General features: G+C 42.7%; 1 protein-coding gene across 1 annotated transcript in view; it reads right to left on the bottom strand.

Annotated features, from left to right (window-relative positions):
- Positions 1-17,528, bottom strand: part of PHF20 (PHD finger protein 20) — a 104,874-nt gene extending 87,346 nt beyond the window's left edge. The window contains exon 1 of the mRNA XM_037043974.1: positions 17,435-17,528. The gene's annotated coding sequence lies outside the window, so the exon portion shown is untranslated. The remainder of the gene's footprint in view (positions 1-17,434) is intronic.
- Positions 17,529-22,121: the final 4,593 nt, after the last annotated feature.

The following is a 22,121-nucleotide window of genomic DNA, read 5'->3' as shown; positions in this document are numbered from 1 at the left end:
ACTGTGCTTGAAATTAGAAATAAGAAATCTAACTCAGCCCTACCTGGTATGGCTCAGTGGACTGAGTGCTGGCCTGTGGACCAAAAGGTTGCCAATTCAGTTGCCAGTCAGGGCACATGACTGGGCTGCTGACCAGATCCCCAGGTGGGGGCAAGCCAGAGGCAACGATCAAAGTATCTCTCTCAAATTGATGTTTCTCTCCCTCTCTTTCTCCCTATCCCCCTCCAAAAATAAATAAATTATTTTTTAAAAAATCCAAATCTGCTCTCACTTCATTCCACCCAGGAAGAAAAACATAAACACTGAGAAGAGATAGACAAGCTCTATAAAAGGACGAGGGATGGGACACCTGGAAAATTATCTCAAAGTCTCAATTTAATCTGGCAACACCTGCTACGGAGAAAAAGTTCAAGACAGAAACAGAATTTTTTTTAATTACACAAGAAGTACATTTTTACTTCTCACATTTAGTTTTAAACACAAATATTTCTCAAGATACAAGAAGGCTCAGATTCTATAGCTTTTAACTTATCCATTCTTCACGGCCTTAGCTTTTCTTCCAGAAATCTCCAGCTTCCAGAATAGGAAAAGGAAATATGTTCAATAGGACACTGAAGAAAACTAAGAGAAAAAAAAATATGATGCAATCCATATTTACATAAGATTCCACTTTAAAGACCTTGGCAAGATTTCAAATTACTCCTTTATATTAAATCCCTAGAATAGGAGCCCACTGCTCCCACACAGAAAACAGAACCTAGTTTATTTCCTTAAATACAGTATCCACAGTCAATGCCCCATATCAATAATAATAATGAAAATTTTACATATATACTATGAAATACAGTTTAAAGGGCACTTTCACAAATGACAAACTAGAAAAACTGCAACACATATGACAAAGAGCTAATTTACTTTAATTAACAAAGAGTACCTACAAACCAAGAACAAAAAAGTCAAACTCACTTAAAAATGGGCACAGTGTGTCCTAGCTAGTGTGGCTCTGTAGACTGACTGCCAGCCTATGAACCAAAAGGTCTCTAATTTGACTCCTAGTCAGGGCACATGCCTGGGTTGTGGGTTCAGTCCCTGGTTACAGGCATGCAAGAGGCAACAAATCAATGTTTCTCGCACACATCAATGCTTCTCTCCCTCTCTGTCTCCCTCCCTTCCTTCTGCTCTCTCTAAAAATACATAAATAAATCTCAAGGGGGAAAAAAATGGGCGAAGTGTGCCTGGCCTGGTGGCTCAGTTGGTTGGAACATCATCCAATACACCAAAAAAGCTGCAGGTTCAATTCCCAGTCAGGGCACATACCTAGGTTGCAAGTTCAGTCCCCAGTTGGGGCATGTATGGGAGGTGATCAATCAATGTTTCTCTCTCTGTCTCTCTCCCAACCTCCCCCATCTTGTCTCCCTTCCTCTCTGAAATAAACAACAATAATAATAAATATACTCAGGTAAGGATTAAAAAAATAATTAAAAATGGGAAAAGTGTAAGGACTGGCAGATTTTGTGTGTGTGTGTGTGTGTGTGTTTGTAGATTTTTTAAAGATTTTATTTACTTATCTTTAGAGGGGAAGGGAAGGAGAGGGTGAGAGAAACATCAATGTACGGTCACCTCTCATGTGTGTCCCCCCCGCCCCACACCGGGAACTGGCCTGCAACCCAGGCATGTGTCCTGACTAGGAATCAAACCGCTATCCTTTGGCTCGCAGGCCCGAGCTCAATCCACTGAGCTACACAAACCAGGGCAGGACTGGCAGATTATAGGGGGAATAAGAACTAGCAAACTGTAGGAGGGGAACAGTACAAAGGTCTAATAAACATGTAATATTATAACCATATAACCTCACCCTAAATTAAGAAAATGTAACTAAAAAAACAAAACAATTTTTTACTTCTCAGATAGCAAAACTCAAGATACAGATGATATTAGCTGTTTACAGGGATGGGGAGAAAAGAGGCTGCTTATATGCTGTTGGTAAAAGAATAAACTGGAAAAGCTTTTCTAAAAGCACCTTGACGCTGTCTACAAAAATGCACATACCTGCAACCCAGCAGCAGTCCCACTGTCAGTAAATTATCCTAAAGGTACATTCCCCAGATTCTGCCAAATTACCTGTAAGAGTGATCAAAACAGCTTTCCAATTTCTGCAGCTAAAATGTGCGTCAAACCCTGGCTGGTATAGCTCAGTGGATTGAGCAGGGGCCTGCAAATCAGAGGGTCACTGGTTCAATTCCCAGTCTAGGGCAGATGCCTAGGTTGCAGGCCAGGTTTCCAGTTGATGTTTCTCTATCACTCTCTTTCTCCTTCCCTTCCCCTCCCGAGAGAGAGAGAGAGAGAGAGAGAGAGAGAGAAATGAAAGAAAGAAATGAAATAATGAAATGAAGAGGCCTAGTTAAATGAATTATGGTGCCCTGGCTGGTGTAGCTCAGTGGATTGAGCGCGGGCCTGCGAACCACATGATCGCAGTCTGATTCCCAGTCAGGGCATATGCCTGGGTTGCAGGCCAGTTCCCAGCAAGGGACTCATGAGAGGCAACCATACATTGATATTTCTCTCCTTCTCTCCTACCTTTCCCCTCTAAAGATAAATAAATAAAATCTTTACAAAAAATATTTTTAAAAAAGAGAAGATAATATAATACTGTACAGCTCTCAAAAGGAATAATGGCAATCTGTAGATGCTGATATGATATGAAGTCATCTGCAAAATATACAGTCAAAAAAAAGGCATACTGTAGAGGCCTGTGTATCGTATTATAGCAGAAACATTACATTATTTCTTGGAAGAAATTAAGAAGCTGTTTTAAGTAGTTGCTTTAAATGAGAGGAATAGAGCATGGAAATTTGACTTTTCATATTTTACCTTTCTGTATTGTTATAATTTTCTAACCTAAGAATGTACTTCCATGGCTCTGGCTGGTGTGGCTCAGCGGATCGGGCCTTGCACACCCCCAACTGGGGATCTGACCAGTAACCCAGGCTTGCGCCCTGACTGGGAATGGAACCAGTGACCTTTTGGTTCACAAGCCAGCACTCAATCCACACCAGCCAGGGCTATTTCTTTTCATTTTTTAAAAGCATTTTTAAATATACAAAACCCTGTCATTCTTACACTATCTTACTGGATCTTTACAAACACCAAATGATATATTTAAACTAAATGTGATGTGTACAGAAAGGAAACTGGGGTACAGAGGAGCTAGCAGCTTTCAAGGTCCTCCAAGAAAGGAGACATTTCTCTTAGTATAGTTTACAGGATTTTCCCAGAAGTAAACAAACCACTTCTCAAAGACCTTTCCTCTTTACCCTACCAAAGAAGTTGTTGCTCTGCTTATATTCATGCCGTTCGTTAGATATAAACATAATTTGAAGAAAATTTAGCAATTGGATGATTTTCAAATGTTGTGTTAGAATTATCATATCATTATGTAACAAGCAGAAATATTCAATTTTTTAGAAAGGACAAAACCTAAAAAAGCTAAGAGGGCCCAACTATGGAGAAACTAGACCCCGTGAACCACTGCCTGGGGCCCTAACTATAGCCATCACTTTATAACCTTGATCTGGAAGCAAGGAACAAGCTGTAAAACTGCTTATACACTTAGATTCAGTAATTTTTAATCTGCAGAATACAGCCCTGGTTAAAAATACGTCATTCCTGAAAATGAGGAGAAAGCAATGGCTCTTTACATATGATTCTGGGGTAGCTAAATATAGTTCACATGTTGAAGAACAAGAAAACAGTCAGCAAAACCTAATATTAAGTTAAAGAATGATGCTCAACAGATGCCCAATAAATGAAATAAAGAATGCTACTAAAATGTTGAGGATGTGACATAACCTTACAAAAGGAGAGCAGATATAAACTACCCTTATGCAGACTAACAAGACCTACATAAAAAACCTTTATAATGGTAATAATAGCTAACTCTTCGTATAGTAAGTCATGTAATCCTTAAAACAACCACCAAGGTAAGTACCATTATAAATCCTCATAAACAGAGAAAGAGATTAAAATTAGGAACACCCCAGGACGCCCATATATTGAATAGCAAGGGGCTGAGTCAGGATTTGAATTGAAGCCCTGTAGCTCCTCCAGATTCTTAATCACTACCACATTTGTCTCTGAGATATACCTTTGAGTTCTCTCTCCTAACTCATAAAATTAGGATTAATGGCTCCTATTATAAGGAGTACTTGAGAAAAAAAATCTGTAAAGCCCCTGTTTGGCCTCAGAATCTTCAGATTTCATAATACATTTAGAGTTAATGATGTACTGATAACGACTCTAGGTTTTATTTGGGGAGAAGTAAAAAGAGCACTGTAGCCATGGTAACTATATGTCCTACCCTCAACAACCCCATTGTGCTCTGAGGAGAAGGGACTGAGGGCTCAAAATAATAAAGAATTAAAGTAACAGAGGTATCAAACAATATATTTCAACTAGTTAGCTCTGAGATAATGTTAGGGGAAAATAAACTCTGAGACACTCAAGGAAAGATTATCAATCACCAGAAATGACAGAACAGGGAGGGCCCTGGCTGGTGTAGCTCAGTGGATTGAGCACGGGCCTACGAAACAGTCAGGGCATATGCCTGGGTTGCAGGCCAGTTTCCAGCAGGGGACTCACGAGAGGCAACCATACATTGATATTTCTCTCCTTCTCTCCTTCCCTTCCCCTCTAAAGATAAATAAATAAAATCTTAATATATATATTTTTTAAAAGAAATGACAGAACAGGCTTTGGGATAACCTAATACTGCTTACTACCAGGCTTGCATTCACCTCCATTAAAGCATGATAGTATCTTTTCTACTTAATGCCACCCCCTTTCAATTAAAGGGTATTTCAAGTAAAAGACATGCTTAGCCCTGGCCGGGGGTAGCTCAGCTGGTTAGAGCACTGGCCCAATATGTCAAACGCAAGTTTGATCCCTGGGTCAGGGCACATACAAGAAGCAACCAACAAATGCACCTGACTGGTGTAGCTCAGTGGATTGAGCACGGGCCTGCGAACCAGAGGATCGCAGTTCGATTCCCAGTCAGGGCACATGCCTGGGTTGCAGGCCAGTTCCTGGCAGGGGAAACACGGTACATTGTGTGTTTCCGGCAGAGGCAACCATACACTGATATTTCTCTCCCTCTCTCCTTCCCTTCCCCTCTAAAAATAAATAAATTAAAAAAAAAAAAAAAGAAGCAACCAACAAATGCATAGATAAGTGGAATGACAAATCAATGTCTCTCTCTCTCCCCCCTTTCCTCCCTTGCTCTCTAAAAATCAAAGAACAATTTAAACAATTTTTTTTAAAAAGACATGCTTCCTTCCTAGATCTTTAGGCCTCCTTCCTTCAATAGTTGAGCGCCTGCTACGTGCTGGAAACCAAGATAGGAATGATGAGACAACCTAAACCCTGTTCTCTACTGGGAAAGGCAGGCAAAATATAAAATAAACATACACACAAAGACAATAATTTCTAGCAGGATAACTACTGTTGGAAAAAAACCACCAAAATAATGTGAATCAGTGTCAGTGACATGGGAGGACCATTTTGATGAGGCTCTAGAAAGGGTTCTAGCCCTGGATGGGTAGCTCAACTGGTCAGAGCATCCTCCAGAAACGACAACATTATGAGTTCACCCCAGTAAGTGCACATACAAGAGCCAACCAATGAATGCATAAATAAGGGGAACAACAAAAAAATATTTCCCTCTCTCTCCCTTCTCTCTCTCTCTCTAAAACCAATATTTAGAAAAAAAAAAAAAAAAGCCCTGGCTGGTGTGGCTCAGTGGATTGAGTGCCAACCCAAAGGTCTAAAGGTCAATTCCTAGCCCTGACTGGTGTAGCTCAGTGGATTGAGCGTGGGCCTGCAAACCACATGATCGTGGTTCAATTCCCAGTCAGGGCACATGACTGGGTTGGAGGCCAGTTCCCAGCAGGAGACAAACCAGAGGCAACCATACATTGATATTTGTTCCCCTCTCTCCTTCCCTTCCCCTCTAAAGACAAATAAATAAAAAATATTTTTTTTAAAAAAGGTCAATCCCTGGTCAGGGCACATCCCTTGGTTAAGGGCCAGGTCCCCATTTGGGGGTATACAAGAGGTAACTGACCAATATTTTTCCCTCTCTTTCTCTCTCCCTTCCCCTCCCTCTGAAAATTAAAAAAAAAAAGAGCTGAATTAGTTTATCGTGAGGGGCTATGGAAGGAAGCAAGGGGAGGAGAGAGTCAGGGAAGGAGGGGAGGAAAGAAATAGGCCAAAAAATTCCCTTACCAGCTTCCCAGATCCTTGAAATGTTTTCTCCAAGAATCTAACTTTTCCTTCCACAATTAAAATTCAGACAGACCAAAAAAAGAAAAAAATCAGACAGACAGCAAACACACATTGCGTTTACCCATTTCAAAGTACTGAGAATGAGTCGGTTAAATCAATGTAAATTCCAGAACCAGTGGAAAAGGCCTAGTGTCCAGACTTGGCTCCAGAATTTATTTGCTGAATGACCTTTGGCACATTACTCAACTTCGCTTAGCTAATCGTCTTACCCTTACTAGTCCCTTCTCCTTTTCTCCCCATCAGTTTAAAGCCCCAAGATTGGCCAATGTGTCAAGCTAGAAAAATGGGCATGGCCCTTGCTTCCCACTATCAGACACCATTTTGTAACACCTACTTCTAGGTCCCTCCCATTTCTGGGTGGTTGCCCAGTTCAGACCCCCCTCAATCAGTTCTAATCCAATTACTGCAAATTTCTGCTGGAGCTCAAAGCCTTCAGACACACCCTCCCCAGATCCAAATGGATACTCTCGTAAACTGACATCTGACTGCCTATTTTATGACAAACACTATTCTAAGTACTTATATATACATCATGTTATTTACAGTCTTATCTCACAGGTTCATAATGAGGATTATTATTACTCCTATTTTATAAATGAAGAAAGCTAAGGTTCAGAAAGTAAACTGTTCCAATGACAAAGCCAGCAAGTATTGGGGCAAGGAGTTAAACCCAGGTAGTCTGACTCTAGTCAACTACTGCACTGTTGCTAATCCTCCTCACTGCTACTACAGAGATATTTCTAAAACACAAATCTCATCATAAGACACCTCTGTTTAAAACAGTTCAGGTTACAAAGGTGTAGGGATTGCCGGAGGGATTGGGGGGGAGGCGGTGCTGGGTGGAAGGAGACAAAGAAGGAAAAACTGGGATGACTCTAATACCATAATCAATAAAATATAATTTTAATAAAATAGTTCAGGTTACTTCTTTGGTCAATTTCAAGTAAAATTTATTGTGTATGGTCTAGTAAAATACCATGTATATATTTTAAAATAAAAATAAAATAAATAAAACATGTCAACGGTATCTCACTTTAAATAAAAGCAGTTCATCCGTTTCCCAACAGAACTGAGTTTAAGCTACTCCATGTGTGCCATCACGGCTTTCAGTGAATTAGCCCTTATGACCAAACCAAACTGGATGGGAGCTTAAAAAGAGGGAAGCAGGCAAGCCTAACGGAGGGGCAGTGGCACTTAGTGCTTATGAGCAGAACTCTGGAGTGAGACTAGTGTGGATGCCAGCTCCACCATTTCCAGATAACCCTGCACAAGTCATTTCCCTGCTGAACCCTGGCCTCATCTGTGAAAAAAAGGGGACAGCACCAGCACCACCATACAAGTGTTGGGAAGATAAAAATTACTTAGCACAGGGCTGGCATGCAGTAAGTTCTCAAGGTTATTACTGCTCTTACAGTAATAAGAGCAGTACACACACCTAGACTCCTTGCAGTTCCAACCTCCAGACCTTTACCCAAAACAAGCTGCTTCCTCTGCCTGGTCCTTCAGGACAGGGCTCAACCACAGCACTGCTCTAAGAGCTTACTAGGCCAGGGGCTCACTCCAGTATTCTCCCACATGAGCGGGGCCTGTCCTCTGGGCCAGAGCACTCAGCGCTCTACGCTGAAATTGCCTCTTTCTGAGCCAATTTCTCCTAGGTATTTAACTCTTCATACACACCGCTGGCATCTAACAAGCAGTACCCTTACCTGGTAGTCACATGCTTGTTAAAGATAACCCTCAGCTTCCCAACTGGTAAAACGGGAATAAAAACAGGAAAGACACCAATATCATCACCAACCACCCTGTGGGGATGTAGAGATTCAAAGAGATAATTACTTAAAAACTCTTTGAAAAGTGTTATCCGCAGGTAGAGGTAGGAACTGTTCATGTATGACTAATTGGGGGCAGGGAGAGGAAAGCAAAGCACAAAAAATGAGCAACCTAAAGACAGATCACAATTTTACCCACCAGGCTGAAGAAAAGCTGTATTCTTTCACAAGGAGGTCCGAGTCTATAAATGTCAGTAGCTCTGGAGTGGGTTTGTGTGGGTTCCCCTCAAGAAAGGGAGTCTTTTTTTAAACATACCTGACTAAACTTATAGGATTCCTTGAGTTATCACTATATTACAAAGGAAAACAATTTTGAGTTGAAGTCATCACTTCATGGGGCCTCCAAAGACATTTTCCTGAATTACAAAGCTTTCACTGTATGGAGTTTTAAAGATAAATGATTTAATAGTCAATAAATTTATTACCTTATTCTTAGATACTAACTTTTATTCCTGGCCTTTATTATCAATACCAGGAAATGGTTAACACTTACTAAGTCTTCACCACAGGCTAAATCCTTGACAAATATCACATTCCCAATAATGCAGAGAAGTTGGCAGCATTATCCCATTTTACAGAGGAGAGGGAAAGAAGGCTCAGAGCACAGTATCTTGTCCCTGTCACCAGTTCATTAGAAGAGCTGGAATTTGAAAAGCAGCACCTCCTCCAAAACGCGCTATACTTACAATGCTTTCAAAAAGAAGGCCCTTGGGATGTCTAAACACTAATGATATTAAGGGAGTACTGCTATGTCCTTTAGTGTGAAAATGAGGGAAAACATTTAAGTGTCTTTCTCTTACAGATACTACTGATGTAGTAAGCATAAAATAGAAACTACAGCGCTAGGTGGTGTGGCTCAGTAAACTGAGTGCCGGCCTGTGAACCAAAGGGTCACTGGTTCAATCCCCAGTCTAGGGCACATGCCTGAGTTGTGGGCCAGGTCCCCAGTAGGAGCACATCAGAGGCCACCACACACTGATGTTTTTCTCCCTTCCCCCCTCCTAGAAATAAATAAATAAAATAGTTTTTAAAAAAAGATACAAACGAGGTCCATGAGAGGATTTTACACTTTGTGAGAGAAATAAAACAAAAATAATGATAACATATACTCAGCTCTTCACAGTTCACCAAGTTTTGCTACCTTTATGATTAGGTTTTCTTATTCCCATTTACAGATCTGGAAATGTAGGAAAAAGGTAATATTAATATAGGAAAAAGGATCATTTCCAATGATCGATGGAAGGCAGTTATGATGATACTTGAGCATGGAAACAGAAGTCCAAGCAGGTTAAGTAACTTGCCACACTAGACATCTGTCTCTGAAGCCTATGCCACAGTGAGAGGCCCAAAAGGTTTAAGCCACATGCCCCAGTTACAAGTTACAGATGCTGGATCTCAAACTCAAGCATTCTGTCTCCAAATCCTGGTTCCTACCACCAAATACCACGCAGCCTGGGCATGAAAGGTGGCCTAATGAACTTGCTTTTCTGAATTGCAGATGTATAATTCTCACATAGGTCACAGCATGACCGATTTCCTAGTCATCAAAGCACATTGGAGAGCAGAACAGTCCCACTCCCTGGGGCAATTAAGCAGCCCAAACCCTCTGTGCCCAGGAGCCCAGAGAGAGAGAGAGAGAGAGAGAAAGAGAGAAAGAGAGAAAGAGAGAAAGAGAGAGAGAGAGAGAGAGAGAAAGGCAACCTGAGCTAAAAGAGCTAAGCTTCTACAATTAAGGGATATTTGCATGATCAGGAATGGAGGCTGGGGGAGTGGGGGACAAGGCCACCCCTTCTCTCAGCAGTGCCTCAGTCCTGGGTTCCAGGATGCTGTTTATTTGCTATTGTGATTAAAGTGATTTACTCAAACCTGGAGTAGGAGGTGGCAGGGGAATAGAGTAATACAGCTGTTGAGAGGAAGATGTAAGAGAACCAAGATTATGGACCAAGAAATCCAGACTTTAATTAGCCAAATAACCTTGGGCAGCTTACTTATTCTCAGTTTCCTCACACATTAGATGAAGATAATAGACAAGTTGTAAAGATTCAATTAAATCCAACAGAGTGCTCCAAAAAATGCTTGCTATAGTTATTATTACTATAAAATGCCCACATTTCCAAATCAGGTTTCCAAAACCTAGAAATCCCGACACCTGCTTGTGCACTGTAAAAGCCAGGAAGGCGTGTCAATCCACCTAACCATGTATCTTTTCCATGCAGGAAAGAGACCTCTTGAAAATCAGGTTTCTACTAGGACAAAGAGAACCCCAATATTCATCTAAGATACCCGGGAGTCAGCCTTTTAAATCTGAGGACTGAGTTCTGGTCAGGGGATAAGCTCTCATCAAATAAAACCATCATTTTAAGTCCTTCCCCCAGCCCCTCCTCTCCCTCCTTCCCCAAAGTCCACTGATTCAGGCAAGCACCACCTCCCTTTCATACAACAGCACTGTTTATGCTTGGTGACTCATACCAGGCTCAAAAAATTTTACAGAATTTCTGCACTCATTGCTTCATTATTTGAACAAACAAAGCAAAGGACAGCTCAATACCTAGCCCAAGACCTAGCAAAGTTGTCACAGCATCATTACAAATGAGGGTTTCAATTTTCAATAGATTACTTCAAGGTTAGTCAGTCAACAATCTGAAAGGGCAGTTGCTGAGAGATGAACAGGGACAAACAACATCCTCCCTTTTTCTTCCCAAATTTACAATCTAACCTAACCAAGAAAACTCTAAAGATACATTTTGGTTTTGATTTTAAAAATGCCTATTAAAAATGTAAGCCCTGCCCCCCCCCCCCCCAGTTACTTCCTAGAAAGATAAGGAAGGAAGGAAGGTTAGGAGGTTAGACAGAGATAGTTTTGAGCCCTGATTTCCAGGCAGTGTAGGCAACCACCTTCGAGGTGTCCTCAAATACTTGTTAGTTTTACTCCTTGATAGTTATTTGAAATCCAGATTTCTCATCATTGTTCTTAGTAATTTCTTTTCTGGAGATCTGTGGCTGAGTGTTCTAGGATGAAGTGCACTTGGAAGTAATTTCTAAAAGGTCAGGATACTGCCCTGGCTGGTGTAGCTCAGTGGGTTGAGCAAAGGCCTGCGAACCAGAGGATCGTGGTTCGGTTCCCAGTCAGGGCACATGCCTGGGTTGCAGGCTGGTTCCCTGCAGGCCAACTCCCAGCAGGGGACACACCAAAGGCAACCATACATTGATGTTTCTCTCCCTCTCTCCTTTCCCCTCTAAAGATAAATAAATAAAATCTTTAAAAAAAATAAAAGGTCAGGATACTTTCAGATTTCAGATAGGGAATTTAAGCTCCTTTAATACATTTATTTAATCCCCACCTGAGGGCAGTGTTATTGATTTGAGGAAGTGAGGAAGAGAGGAAGAAAGGGAAAGAAACATGATGTGACAGAGAAATATCAATCAGTTGCCTCTTACATGCGTCCTGACCTGAAACAAACCCACAACCTAGGCATGTGCCCTGACCATGGATTGAACCCACCACCTTTCAGTTTACAGGACAACGTGCCAACTAATTGAGCCAAAGTGGCCAAGGCTAAACACCTTTAAAATCCAGGAAGAAATACTAGGTGCCTGATTCCCCATAGATAAGGAAACCTTGGGAAAAGAGGGCTGAAAGCATTACATTTTACTTCCTCCAAACTCTGACCAAAAGTAAACCACCTGCTTTACTTTTAAATTTCATTCTACCTACACTGTTAATTCAAAGCAAAAAGAAAGCTGAGGAGGAGAAAGAGACCATTTTCTTAAATATACATCAGACCCTGGCAGGGTAGCTCAGTTGGTTAGAGAGTGTCATCCCAATACACCAATGTTGCAGGTGCAGTCAGGGCACATACAAGAAGCAACCAATGAACTCACAAATAAGTGGGACGACAAGTCAATGTATGTCTGTCTGTCTCTCTAGCTATCTAAAATCAGTAAATAAAGCCCTGGCTGGTGCAGCTCAGTGGACTGCGTGCCAGTCTGTGAAAAAAAAGGTTGCTGGTTCGATACCCAGTCGATATGCCCAAGGCATATGCCTGGGTTGTGGGCCAAGTCCCCAGTTGGGGGTGTATGAGAGGTAACTGATGGATGTATCTCTCACACATCAATGTTTCTCTCCCTCTCTTTCTCTTTCTCTTCTTCTAAAAAAATTAATAAAACATAAAAAAATAAAATAAAGTCAATAAAAAATGAAATATACATCAGATGAGAGAACTTAAAAATAAACATGTACATGTTGTACACAAACTACGGACACCCTCTCAGTGATTCAGGGAAGTAGCAAACATTGAATAGAGAATTCAAGGAAGACTTCTTTGAGAAGTTTAGGCAGTTTTGAATGAAATAAAGCATGGAACTGGAAGAGGGCATGGAGGCAGAAGTATGCTAAAGTTGGGTGTAAGGACAAACTGGCTGCCTCGGCTAGAAAACAGGCAGTGGCAGAAGTGACTCGGACAAGAGAATGACTGGCAGCCTGCCCAACAGAGCACGTGAAGAAATCGGATCTGCTATAACAAGCTCCCAGACATTGGGTTTCTAAGCGAGGTACTGAGGAAGGAACAGAGCAGGGTAGACCTTGGAGATAATCAGCCCCTCACTTTACAAATGGGGACAGTGAGGCCCAGCAGCATTAAGTAACTTGCCTGGGGTCTCACAGTGACTGAATAGCTGGGACTATAGCCAAATCCAGATCAAACCCGTGACTGAATAGGATCTGACATTCATGTGAGAGGTGTTGGGGGGGTGGAGAACCAGGACACAAAATAGTCTAGTCATTCAGGTTTGTCCTGATTAAAGCCCAGAATAGGATCATATTGGGGAAAAGCCATGACAGTTGACAGCCAGGGAAATAGGTACAGATGACCTAAGACATTTAGAAAGGAAAAAACCCACTAAATCTTAGAAATAGACTAGAGCCCTGGATGGTGTAGCTCAGTGGATTGAGCTCAGGCTGTGAACCAAAGGGTCACAGGTTCGATTCCCAGTCAGGGCATATGCCTGAGTTGCAGGCCGGGTCCCCAGTGAGGGCCAGGTGAGAGGCAACCACACATTGATGTTTCTCTCCCTCTCTCTCTCCTTCCCTTCCCCCCTCTCTAAAAATAAAAAATATATATATTTAAAAATTAAAAAAAAGAAATAGACCAGAGATGTGAGTACAAAAGGAGAGTGAACATCATAAGGCATAATCCCCATCAAAGGAAGTCATCTTCCCACTAGCATTCACCATTGTGAAGCTCCCGAAGAGAGATAAGCCAGCAGCTTCCATTCAAGATCCAGGCACTGCCTTTCCCAGACCTCTTTCCAGAACCTAGAAAACCAAGGAATCCTTGAAAATTCCAACACCTGTGACCTTGCTTACTTGGGGTATCTCAGACTCCCTGCCGTGGTAGGATGACAGGTGAGGAACCAGACAGACAGGCTGGTTATTATTATATCAAGTATAAAGTACGATATAATGATTCTATGTCAAGAACTATGTTCACATTTAAGCAAAAAAATCTATTTCAACATTTAAATTTGACAAAATATACACAGTGATGGAAATAGACTTGACTTGGGGTAGTGAACACACAATACACAGGTGATGTGTCACAGAACTATACACCTGAAACCTGTGTAATATTGTCACCAATGTCACCCCAATAAATTCAACAAAAAAAGTTTTTAAAATTTAACAAACAAATTTTCAGGGGAAATACAAAAAAAATTGAGCAGCATTTCATATCTTGTTTTTAAAAAGAGCACTCTCATACATTGTTACTGGGAATATAAACCAGTGCATCCTTTGTGCGGGTCACTTTGGCAGTACTCATTAAAAGTCTTAAAAAATAAGCATGTAATTTGACTTAGCAGTTACATCTATGAATTTATCTTAGGAAGATAATCACGGTTGGGCAAAATGTGTTTGTGCAGAAAGCAGTGTTTATAGTAGTAAAAAACTAGAGACTACCTTGACGTCTCAGAATTGAAGAATGAGTAAGATTTAATTCATGCACAAAGGGGAGTACTATGCCTACAGCCATTAAGTGAGCTATCATGGAACCTGAAGGGGAACACTCAGGTTTTGGGAAAAGGTAGGCGAAAATAATAATAAATATGACAAAATACATAAAAATCTAATTCCTGGAGAAGTTTTAGCCATGGTTTTAAAAGCTAAAAGCTAGAATAATTGTTTTTCAGCATAGCAGTCCTCAGAAGGGGGCCATGCCTTGTACAAACTTTAAGGGACGTGTGTCTGGATAAAGAGAAAATGGAACATAATACCCCACCATAAGGCTAACCACCACCTTCCTATTTTCACAGCAATATTTTTTGGCTTTGTGTATAGAATCTCGCCATTCAAAATGTAATTCAATTACACTACCAACAGCTGGGAATTAGAAATGCAGGTACTCAGCTCACATCCTAAACCTACCGGATCAGAATCAGCATTTTAGCAAGACCCACCCTCCCACCCCCGACAACCCCAGATGATTTATTAGCACATTCAAGTTTAAGAAGCAGTGTAGAATACTTTGGATGCACTGTACTTAGCAGTACACAGATAAAGTACCAAACAGGCAAATGAAGAGATAAGAGTACCTGTTCACTTTCCATAGACCATATTTTATTGGGTACTGCTCACTCAGACAGACCTCCAATGTTTTTTAATGAATCTGGTATGTATTAATGACCAAATGATCAAACATGATCTATTTCACACCCTGAAATAGCACATCTTAGCTCTAGGGCTTTCATGAACATGAAATATATTATAAAACAGCTTAGTTGTTCTGAAAATACAATAATGATTAATTTTATTCAAGTTCCAACACAGTTCAAACACTTCTCCACAAGCCCCATTAATTCCTACAGGTTCCTCAGAGTATCAATCAGTAAATCCCCCCAGCATCCTTAAGAAGCAGGTGCTTGGCAAACATCCAATCTCTAAATGAGATTCAAAAGGACGTGTTCCTAAAAATGCAGTCTTTTCCTGCCTCCTCCTGCCAGGGTAGCTTCTCAGGCCCAAACTCTCTCCCCCACTCAGGCCTCATACAGCTGCACACTCAAGTACTTCTCAAAAGGGAGAAAGGTCAGAGGTGTCATTATCCCATAAGCACTTGGAATTCCAGCTGTGGAGAAACTAATCTGGTTAAGGGGTTTAAGGCTGAGAAGCCCGGAGCAAAATCTAGAAAGATAGAGAAATATAAAAGAAAGAGCCTACTGAGAGATTCTTAAGAGACAAGAAATCCCAAATATTTGTAGATTTTAAGGTGGGGGTTGGGAGCAAGGCTTCACAGATGAGAGGGTGACGGGGAGAGATAAGGATCCACCCCCCAACTGCACCCCAGGGACAAGAACAAAAAGAATGACTAGGAAATTCCTCCGATGACCTCTTTTTCTTGATAAAAGGAAAGAAAGCCAATGCAGGGAGGGAAGCTTTTGCACTGAAAGCAAGGCTAGAAGAATTTCCTGAGGGTTCCCTCCTCCCAATACAGGAAAATAAAGCAAAGGAGAAAACCATATTCATCTATCCAGAATGTCATAGGAAGCAAACCACCAGGAGGATTAACAGTCCTGTGAATAACCCAAGATATGGGAGGAGATTCCTTTCCAGTTTAAATGCAGCACTTGGGGCATCTGGCAGTCCTTGACTTGAGGCCATCTCCAGTGCTAGGGGAAGAAAGGGAAAATCTGTACAGCCACCACTAAGCAGGGGAGTATCCAAAGAGTCAGAAACCAGAAAAATCCCTGGCGACAGGGCAAGCCAAGAGAAAAAGTTTCAGTTAGCAAAAAAACCCAGAAAGATAAAGTAGACAAAAGAAAACACGCAGGCACCCCTTTTGGAGGGGGAATCCTCCCCTTGGGGAAGGGGACTTCAGAAGGTGGGACTATAGAAAACGTGCTTGGGGGCAAAAAAGGCCACAGAAGCAGAGAAAGTGCTATGCTAAAAACATTCATTAAGGAAGAGGAAATGGGTGCACTGACCAGAAAGGGAGAGCACCAAGAAGGAATTGGGGTTCCAAAAACGGAAGGAAACTAAGGAAGGAAAATGTCTTCGATGGCAGAAAAGCTCAAAAAACATGGACCATCACCTGGGAATGAGAGGACTCGGAAAAAAGATGTACCCTCCCAGATTTAAAAAGTATCAGGAAGAGGCTGCATCCTGAAAACTGTGCAACCAAAAGGGGTGCATCCCGTACATTTTGGGGGCACAAGAAACAAGTGCACTCAGATATGGAAATGAGTCTCCCCCAGGAAGAAAGAGTTCTATTTGGGGAACTCATGAAAAAGGGTACAAACCCAAGAACAGTGACTGGAATAAGCGAATCCCCTTATTTGTGTAATTGAAAATATGTAACCTTAAACTTCAGGATTTGGATCTCATTGTCAGTAGTCTCTAGAAATGAGGTGCACCTCAGATTTGAAGGGTTGGGGAAAGGAAGTGGCCCCTAAATTTTAAAAAATTCTGGAAAGCAGGTTGCCTGATTTGGGGCCTGGAAGTCTCCCCTGGATTTGTGGAAATAAGTGCCCCAAAACTTTGGTTATTGAACCCCAGACTTGACAGACTCATTAACGGGCCAAAGGTCCAAATTTGAGAAGGGAGTGCTTACTCAGATTGAAGCCTCGAAAAAGGAAGTGTCCTCCCATTTGGGGGGCCTGGGAAAGGGGATACATCCTCAGTTTGAAGGGGCTTTGGAAACTGAGATAAAACCCCAGGGCAGGAGCTTAAGGAAAGGGGTGCCCCACCCACATTTTCAAAACTAGAGAAAAGGGACACTCCCATAGTCGGGGGCTTGAGAAAAGGGGTGTGCTCCCCAGAATATGATGAAAGAGTAATTTTTTAAAAACACGCGATCTTAAATAACAAGGCAACAGGAAGAGCTGGTGGTGGCGATCTCGCGGGCCACAAAGCTCAGGCTCTAGCCCCGGCGCTTGCCGCCCCCCACCCCCAACACGGCCCGCTCCGCGCCCCGGGCCCGCACCCCGCGGCCCAGCCCCCTCGGCCGGCGCTGATTGGCCTACACAACCGTCACTCCCGTCGGGAGCCCTGGGGATTGGGCGCTGCTCGCACGCCCGCCACGCTTTCAGCAGCGGTCCCCGGGCCTCCCTCCGGGCAGGGCGAGACGGGCCAGGCGGGGAGCAGGGCCGAGCAGGGGACCGGAGCCGCGGTGGCGTCCGTCACCGTCCCCGCCCGCACGACACGCGCCGGCGCGGGCCCGCCCGGACCCGACTTCCACCAGCCGGCTTCACCTCACCGCGCCTCACCGCGAGCTCACCTCACAGCCCCGCTCCGGCTGCGCCGCTTCAGGACCAACCGACAGAAGGACTCTGCGTGCTGCGCACCACGTGACCCTCGGGACGCGCCTAGCGTATCCCCCGCCCCCCACACACACGCACCCTCGCCACCACCAAATGACGCAGCGACCCAGCTGCCCCGCCCTCGGCCCCGCCCAACCCGATCACCTTGGCGACAGCTCGGGCGGGCCACGCCCACTACCCTGAGGCGCGGGAACCCGGCCGACGCCCTTGATCTAGAGCTTGAAGTCCTCACTCGCCCATAACCTCGAAGCCCAAGATTGGACGCTCCATCACCTGTTAATTTTGCCTCCTGAATGCATCTTGAAGCCTTCCACTTCTCTCCGTACCATTACAACACCACAGTGTGGACCATCGTCACGTCTCTCGTAGATGATAGTCGACTTCAGCCCATCACTCTTCCCCCTTCCAATCAATCTTCACACGCAGAAAGTGGAAGCTTTCAAAACGCAAATATAATCACAGGCATCCCTGGCCGAAGCCTGTTTCCCACCGTTCTTCAGATTAAGATCAGTGGGATCTTCACTGAAACCCTATCTATCAGGCTCTTGGAAGTCTGCACCTAACCTGCTTCTCACATTCTCCGCACATCCAGCTTCCCCACTTACCAGCCGCTTTCAAGTCCTCAAACTAAGTTCCTTTCCACCTCAGGGCCTTTGTACTAATTCCTCCTCCACTCTGCCTCATTAACCCTAAGAAAGAGTTCCAATCGCCAGTGTTAGGAGGAGCTGTATTTTTTCCTCTGGGAACCAAGAGTGGAGTTGCACCTACCCCAGAACGTTCAGGGATATTTTCCCAGTGGGACTTGGAAAGTCCCAAGAAGAAATGCTAAACATTTGTAATTTAAGAGGACAATAGTAACTTTATTAACACTAAAGATGACAGAACAGCCAGATTTCGCTTCTTAAAATGTAAATCTAATCATGGCACTGTCCTGATTAAAATAACCAATCAATCTATCCATCTGCATCCTCCATCCATGCTCACCCTCATCTGGCGCACTGACTTTCTGTCAGTTTCCATGGCTCTTTCCAAGCTCTCTCCAGCTGCTTGGCCATTGAATAAGCTGTTGCTTTTTGCAAAGTTGACTCTTCATCATGTAGATCTCAGTTCATCTCCTCAGCAAAATCCTCTTTGACTACAGTATCTAAAAGTTCTTCCCTCTATCACACATTTCACCATGGCAATTACTGTCTACCTTATCACTGCAATTTCCAACAGAGCACAACAGTTTGTTATTATTTCATTTGTGTGTTCTCTTGGTTGTATTTGTCTATGTCCTGAATTTGAGTTAGGGACTATCCTGTACCTACTGAACTGCCAGAAGCTGACAAATAATAGACATTGTATGCGTATCTGTGGAAGGGATGAAAGAGAATAATATCAGGAAAATTGGTAATCTCCATGACCTGAGTCCGAAGGAGAGATGCTTTTCATATCAGGACTGGAGACTGAAGAGGGACCTACCTCAGCTGAAGTAGGACAGAGGGCAGTGCTTAGAAAGAGGTTCCGGGAAACCAGGGACAAAAGCTTCAGCTGTGCTCACTTCCTCAGCATATGTACAAAAATAATAGAGATTAGTGTGGCCCCTGCCCAAAGATAACATGCAAATTAATGATATTCCATATTCAAATCAAAAATTAAAAACTTCAGGAATTTGAGGACCAGAACCACCAACGTGAACTTCACCAAGTACTCAAATAGAGGAAGAAAGGACCTTCCCAGTACTCTCTAGTTTTCATCAACATGATGTTCCTCAACTGTTAGTGACCGTGGTAGTAGGTATTGAATTTTTTTGCCTCACAACCACAGTAATGTCAATAATCCCAAACTCTAAAGTTATGTATAAATATAACATGTTTCTTCATTTATGTGACCTGTACCTATTGAGACAGGTTAGGCTGGGCACCAAAGACAAAGAACAGGATAAAGTTTAGGCCTTGCTTTCAAGGAGCTTATAACCTGGTAAAGAAATTGTCACAACTTGTAAGTCAAAATTATTTTTGTCTATTATAAGCACTAGCACAGACACTGTTGCAAGTACAAGCAAAAGAGAAATATAAAGAAATACATCGTTGGGGCCCAGAACATCAACAGTCCAGCCAAGTCTTGCTCAGGAGCTGTGGTTAATTGGTCAATCTCAGGTCACATGATAAAGTCTAGGATGGCAAGGAAAGAAGAAAGAGACAATCTACCCCTAAGAGTATCCCCTCAATGGAAACAGAGGGGAAAAAAATTACGCTGGCCAGATAAAAATAATGATACAGATATGAGTAAAGTACTTTGGGAGTTAAACTCTTTTTGATTAAAAAAAACTTCAGAAACCTGCTTTGCTAATTTCTAAACTGGACATTCACTGATGGCTAGCTAGCCACAGAGTCTAGTTTGCAAAGTTCAGGTCTGAAGCTCAAGTCTTACCACTGCCTCCTTAGCAGTATCCACCTTTCTGCCTTAAGATCCTTCCCAGTATCTCGCTAGTAGTTGGTCTCAATTTCCCAATTCCTTCTTAGGTAGAGCCTTTCTTTATACAGGATAGGCATTAGTAGTCATGATTGAATGAATGAGTGAAAGATTGACTGTACAGCAGCCTCAATTTCAGAGATTAGAATCTATTTCTAGCCCTGGCTGGTGTAGCTCAGTGGACTGAGCGCGGGCCTGCGAACCACACGATCGCGGTTCGATTCCCAGTCAGGGCACATGCCTGGGTTGCAGGCCAGTTCCCTGCAGGCCAACTCCCAGCGGGGGATGCACAAAAGGCAACCATACATTGATATTTCTCTCCTTCTCTCCTTCCCTTCCCCTCTAAAGATAAATAAATAATATATTTTTTAAAAAAAGAATCTATTTCTAAGAATCTAACAATTTCAGGACTGTGGTGCCAACCCATAAAAAGATAGCTCCACAGTGAAACACTGCATCCACACAAGGTATACAATAGTAAAAGAGGTATTCATGATCTGCAAAGAAGAGTCCTTTCGCTCCCTAGGCATCGCTTTTCTCCAACTCTAAATGGGATATCTATAGAATTGTCACATTTAATTTAAATATCATGAGAAAATGTGTTGTAAACTATTAAGTTCTGCACAAACGATTTTTTGATAGCTCTTACTAGAGTCTCTGATAGTCTTCTGATTTTGTTGTCAAAATGTCCCTAGTAAAGAGAAGCAGAACTAAAGACCTAACATGAGATAAGATATTCAATTCGAAAAGTGATCTTTCTCAGCTTCTACCCAGCAAACCTTTATACTTTGTCCTATGTAACCCAAGGCATTTACAACCAGGTAAGGGAAAAGAGGAAAACTAAAACACTAGAGCTATGACCCCACAGACTCCATGTACTCAGAGTATCACTAAGTTTGAGCATGTCAGTCTCCAAAACAGGAACTGGGGTATGATATCTGCAACACCAAGCTGAGTATGAGAACTCAGGAAGCCGGAAACCACAGCCCCAGCAGCATCTGAAAAGTTCAAGAACCTCCACAAGGCAGCAGGGGCCCAAGGGAAGCAGGTTGAGTCTTGGCCCAGGCCTGAGGCCTGACAGTCTGGGCCTGAATGAAAGTTCCTCAGCTCCCCAAGTCTTAGTACTCTCCAAGTGAGGGGGAGGAAAATTAAACAGGAATTCCGATATATTTCCAGCATTGTGAGTGACTATAGGGAGGGANCCCAGCAGCATCTGAAAAGTTCAAGAACCTCCACAAGGCAGCAGGGGCCCAAGGGAAGCAGGTTGAGTCTTGGCCCAGGCCTGAGGCCTGCCAGTCTGGGCCTGAATGAAAGTTCCTCAGCTCCCCAAGTCTTAGTACTCTCCAAGTGAGGGGGAGGAAAATTAAACAGGAATTCCGATATATTTCCAGCATTGTGAGTGACTATAGGGAGGGAGTGAGGGAGGGAGGGATAAGAGGAGAAGAGAACATTTTTTAATTCTTGTCTTACCACTAAAAAGAGTGATAAAATTTATCTAGATGACTTCAAGAGCAGAGTCTATGTCCTGTTCTCCCTTGCCCCTTGGGAGCCCAGTACTCAGCACTCTTCCTTATAATTTAAGCATACTTAATACCTGCTTCTGAGGGATTAAACTCTTGCCAGCCCAGAGATAAAGAGAAAGGGGGAGGAGGAGTTTAGCCTCAAAGATGAAGGGAATGGAGATTATCAAGAAGTTGATTAAATAAACAGTCTGTAAAGCTGCTGGTACTCTACTTCTTGTAATTTAATTTTAAATAGTTAATGCTGTTACACATTTCAAATATCAGAAACTATATAAAAGGTATACAATACAAAATCTCCCTCAAATTCTTGCCTCTCATTGGTCCTGTTTCCATTGACAGCCACTACACCTACTTGCTTATGAATCCTCTCGGGATATCTTTATGCATATACAAGCAGATTTGAATGCAAGTTCAAATATAGTTCAATCCTTTTACACAAAAGGAAGCATTTATTTTTTTATTTTTTTTAATATTATATTTATTTATCTTTAGAGGGGAAGGGAAGGAGAGAGGAAGGAAACATCAATGTATGGTTGCTTCTCATGCATCCCCTGCAGGGAACTGGCCCCTGCGGGGAACTGGCCCCTGTGGGGAACTGGCCTGCAACCCAGGCATGTGCCCTGACTGGGAATCGAACCGTGATCGTCTGGTTCGCAGGCCGGCG

The sequence above is a fragment of the Sturnira hondurensis genome, unplaced genomic scaffold, assembly GCF_014824575.4.
Source record: "Sturnira hondurensis isolate 20B ecotype Veracruz unplaced genomic scaffold, ASM1482457v3 Scaffold0004136, whole genome shotgun sequence".
Lineage (NCBI taxonomy): Eukaryota > Metazoa > Chordata > Mammalia > Chiroptera > Phyllostomidae > Sturnira > Sturnira hondurensis.
The sequence above is the reverse complement of the archived record's forward strand: the minus strand, read 5'-3'. Positions and strand labels throughout refer to the sequence as shown.